We start from the raw sequence: 5,000 nt of genomic DNA, 5'->3' as shown, positions 1-5,000 counted from the left end.
CCACACCACACCAAGCCGTCCTCCCATCCCTCACCTCCTCCTCCTTTTGCTGTACTGCATGCTTATGTTATGTTATTTTTAATCTGCTCCGGTATACAGGATGTGCGTTTCTATTAACACGGACTATAACATCCATTCATGTTTTATCTTCTATACCATTCGTCTTTGTAGCATTTTAGATGCGCATGTATATTACCATCCCTGCTATTTACAGTAAAGAAAAAAAACACAAGAGGGTGAAGTTAATTATTTTCCAATAAATAAATAATGTTCGCAAAACAATACTATACATGTTCCTCCGCCAGCCTCTCTCTCTAAGTTAATAATAAATCCAGTTTGTCATGTTACCAAGAAACCCCAAAGCACAAAATCTCAGACCTGAAGACTTGTCAGAAAATTTTGGAAGAGCTTTGCTTCTAATTATTACACTAATACTTTAAATTTTCAAATTATAAATAACATTTATTTAAAGACTATATTATAATATCAACAATTACATATGTCACAGGGGAGCCTGGTGCCCATCCCAGGGAACACCATGGATGGGTGGACAAGCCCATCGCAGAGCACAACTGCTCAAACACTCACACATTCAGGACAGTTTGGAAATGCCAATCAGCCTACAATGCATGTCTCTGGACTGGGGGAGGAAATCGGAATACCGGGAGTAAACATGCAAATTCTGTGCACACAGGAAAGAGGCAGGATTCAAACCCCCAACCTTGGAGGTGCGAGGCAAACATGTTAACCTGTGCCCCCCTTTCTGATCAATCAGATTCATAAATATTTCAACTTAAACATGCACTATCATCACATTTGGTGTTATAAATATTTGAATGTTATATTATTACATCATTCACGTAATAAATATAATCATTTTGATGAATTTCTGTACCGGTTATCCTACACAGGGTCTTGGGTCGCGAGCCTGGAGTCTATCCCAGGGAACTCATGGCACAAGGTGGGGGAAACCGTGGACGGGGTGCCAACCCATCGCAGGGCACAATCACACACACTCAATTTGGAAATGCCAATCAGTCTACAACGCATGTCTTTGGACTGGAGGAGGAGACCGGAGCACCCAGAGGAAACCCCTGAAGCACAGGGAAATTTCGGGGATTCGGACCCCCAACTCCGGAGGCAAACGTGCTAAACACTAAGCCACCATGCCGCCTGTGATTTCAATCACTGTAACCAAATGCAGAAAAAGAAAATAAAAATCATGGACCTCCTTGCTGTGCTTCATAAACCTGTAGAGGTTCCTGCGGCCCACTGAGAACTACACATAGACCCTCTTCCTAAATAACATCAGAGCAGGGACGGCACCTCAATCTTCTTTAAAACCCTACTTTGAGCCGCTATTCTAGGAGCCACTTGAGTTGCGTTCTATCTAAGAGATAAGCTCGCTCACTGGGGCGCAGGAAGAAGCGAGGAATTTGCTGCCAGATATCTTTGGGTTTTTTTTTTTCAAACTATACTTTTCAGCCTCTCTCTCTTTCCTGCCTTGGCTCTCTCCACTCCACTGGTGCATCCTCTTCCTGAGGTGGAGTCTCCTTTTCCAGAACACCATGTCACACACACACAGCTTGTTTTTGCGACATTTCAGGACATAATATTACACCTGTAATGTATACCGTTACCTATATATAATAAGAATGTCTTGTACCTTATTAGTTTTTTTCCCTTTTCAGTTTTGAAAAAAATGATGCATGCAGTACATTTTTAATATGAGATTATATATATATATATATATATATATATATATATATATATATATATATATATATATATATATATATATATATATATATATATAATTTTTTTTAAAGTGCTTTACATCTTGTTGGTTGTGTCTGTCTTTGTCTGGTTCTCCTACATAGTCAGGTCCTGAAAGTTCACAACAAAGCACACACGTTTGTCATATTATATATGTGAGGACCTCAGTAACCAAAAGAATCTCTTAGCTTTTAAATAAAAAGCTTTTTTTTTTCCTTGTGGGGACCAGCCAAATGTCTCCGTAATGTCAAAAGTGTCAGACATTCCTATCCTTGAGGTGACATCTGGTCCCCACTAACATAGAAAAACAAGTCCCCCACTCCACCACACACACTTACTTAAACACCCCCGAAACCCATGAGACGTGAGGTTTTAAGCAGGCCCTGTCCACTGCAGCTATTTTAAGAATGCTCCACTATGGAGTAAAATGTTGCTCTTGCTGCTTCACTGAACTGAATAATACATACAATTCCATAATTTACTCACTCTGAACTGCACTGTCCATAAAAACAATGCTAAAGTTTATTGTAGGTGGTATGAGTGATGGTAAGAGTGAGAGGGAAAATTAGTCAGAGCATTGTTTGCACTGCTTGGGCTCGAAGATCGTGTGCTATAATCACACAGCATTTAGAGCTCGCTACATAAACAGGTCCACATTTAGCCCCACTGGTTTCTGGGAAAAATGTGTACCGTATTTTTCCATATGGAGTGTAAATGTGGTGTTGGACTGCAATATAAAGGTGGTCAACTGGCAGAAGAGAGGTATGGAACAGCTTTTTAGGTCTGGTGTATGCTTAATGTGTAATGCTGCTGTGAACTCAGACAAACGCGCACACAAAAAATAAATCCTGTTAGCGTCTCTTCAAAACTTGTTTGGAGCGACGTCAGTTGTAAAAAAAAAAAAAAACCTGACATTTTGTTAATTTACATTTATTCATTTGGCAGACGCTTTTATCCAAAGCTTAAAAAAAAAATGTATATGAAGATTTTACGGCATTTGGCAGACACCCTTATCCAAAGCGACTTACATTTACCTCATATGTACACATCTGAGTAGCTGAGGGTCGAGGGTTTTGCTCAAGGGCCCAATCGTACATTGTCAACAACGTACGGTAGTAGACAAATAGTAAATTAATTTGTTCAAGCGCATGTGTGCTGCCCAGTTCAAAATCTTGCTTGGCAGGCAACTTAACTAACTAGGCAAAAAAATAAAAATTAAAAAAAAGTAGCCAACAATGTAATAATATATGGTGAACTGCAGGGTCTCCCAAAAGGCTCAATACATGGAGGAAATTAACACTTTTTTTTAGTAAAAAAAAAAAAAAAAAAAAAAAAATTCATCCAAATTTTACCTTAAGAACGTTTTTGATAAAAGAATAATGTATTGAAATCATTCTCATGGCTGGATCAGGAAGCTGTCGCAAGGTTCAATGGACTTTAACAGGAAACATGGCGAGCACATCACACACGACACAAATTCAAAAATGAAAAGTATTGGAAGCGTTGCGGACCGACCGAGAACTGGGCGTCCACGAACATCCACTCACGAAGGCACAACCGAAGTGGTGCTGGAAATCCCAGTCTCCTACCTACGGAGACTTTTGGGACACCCTGTAGTTAGTTAAGTGCATTAATACAGATGCAAATCTACAGTCATTTAAAAAAAACAAAAAAAACACGTGTGCAGTAGCATGTTGCATCAACAAAAGTCATCAACTGGCTATCAGTCATGTTTTCTCTCATTCCATTGCACATAAAAGATGTTTGTGTCAAGCTACTATTTGTTTGTTTTTTTGATATACGAGAGTTCGCTTTGCATCGCACTTTATTTTATCAGTGTTTCCGATCCTGAGACGAGCAACTGAATGAATCCGATGTGTAAAAGTTCTACTGACAGAGCATGCCTCGGATGGTGTGTGTAGTGCAACACTACTTAGTGTGTTGCATTTGGCTGTGCCTCAGGTTGTAGAGCGGGTTGTCCACTAATCGTAGGGTTGGCGGTTCGATTCCCAGCCCACATGATTCCACATGCCGAAGTGTCCATGACACTGAACCCCAAGTTGCTCCCGATGGCAAGTTAGTGCCTTGCATGGCAGCTCTGCTACCATTGGTGTGCGAGTGTGTGTGAGTGTGAGAATGAGACACAGTGTAAAGCGCTTTGTAGAACTGCTAAGTTTAAAAACGCGCTTTATAAGTGCAGACTATTTACATGTTGAATATACATATTAAATAAAATTATATACTTTGGAAAAGTCAATAGAGAATAGTTTTTTTAAATTTTTTATTTGGTTTCTGAAAGAGAGAGGAAAAAAAACTATTCTCTATCTTTTTATTTAATATGTATATTCAAGCAGCATTGTGGTGCAACACACTTCAATACTATAACTATACATATTAAATAAAAGGATGTACTTTGAAAGTCAATAAAGTGTTTTTTTTTTTTTTTCTTTCTTTCTTTGGTTTCCGAGGGAAAACACAAACAAATAAACAAAAAAACAACTCTGGTGACCTCTAACCTCCACCAGGCCACTACGAATACAAAATTAATAGCCCAGACACATTCAGCTTGTCCATGACTAGTGAGATTTTGACCGCTGCTGTGGATTTAAACTCCGTTCCCTTGGTTATGTTTATTGATGCATAGTTGCTGATCATCTTGTAATTCCCAGTATTTAACATTGCTGACCGACAGCTTCTGCTTTTACCACTCTGTGTGACGTCACGAACAACATGGCTGAAATGTGAATGCGGTCAACATATGCCTCACACCTCCTCCGGCTCGAGTCCCGCCTCTGCCCTGTCTGTGCTCAGTGTTTGCATGTTCTCACTGTGCTTCAGGCATTTCCGACAGGGGGGGGTACTCCAGCCCCCCCCAATCCAAAAACATGCGTTGTAGGCTGATTGGCATTTCAAAGTTGTCAGTAGTGTGCGAATGGGTGTACGATTGTGTCCTGCTATGGGTTGGCACCTTGTGCCCCAAATCCCCTGGGACAAGCTCCAGGCTCGCATGTGAACCCATGTAAGACACGTGGTATGGAAAATGGATGGGTTTAAACGTAATGCTCTTCTTTGTGGTGGCATGCACTGTGATGCCGTAACAGTAATGTGTGCTTCTGAATTCTGCTGCTTGCTGAACCACACGTTTCGGTCTGCTTAATGAAGGATTGATTTTTACAAGGTGGATTATTTAGGTGATTTAGATATCCAATATGATTAGATGATAT

The 5,000-nt window shown here is 40.1% G+C and overlaps 1 protein-coding gene across 6 annotated transcripts in view; it reads right to left on the bottom strand.

Moving 5' to 3' along the window:
* Positions 1 to 5,000, bottom strand: part of wwc3 (WWC family member 3) — a 61,846-nt gene that overhangs the window by 21,784 nt on the left and 35,062 nt on the right. The window lies entirely within an intron of this gene.

This window comes from Ictalurus punctatus, chromosome 11, assembly GCF_001660625.3.
Source record: "Ictalurus punctatus breed USDA103 chromosome 11, Coco_2.0, whole genome shotgun sequence".
Classification (NCBI taxonomy): domain Eukaryota; kingdom Metazoa; phylum Chordata; class Actinopteri; order Siluriformes; family Ictaluridae; genus Ictalurus; species Ictalurus punctatus.
The sequence above is the reverse complement of the archived record's forward strand: the minus strand, read 5'-3'. Positions and strand labels throughout refer to the sequence as shown.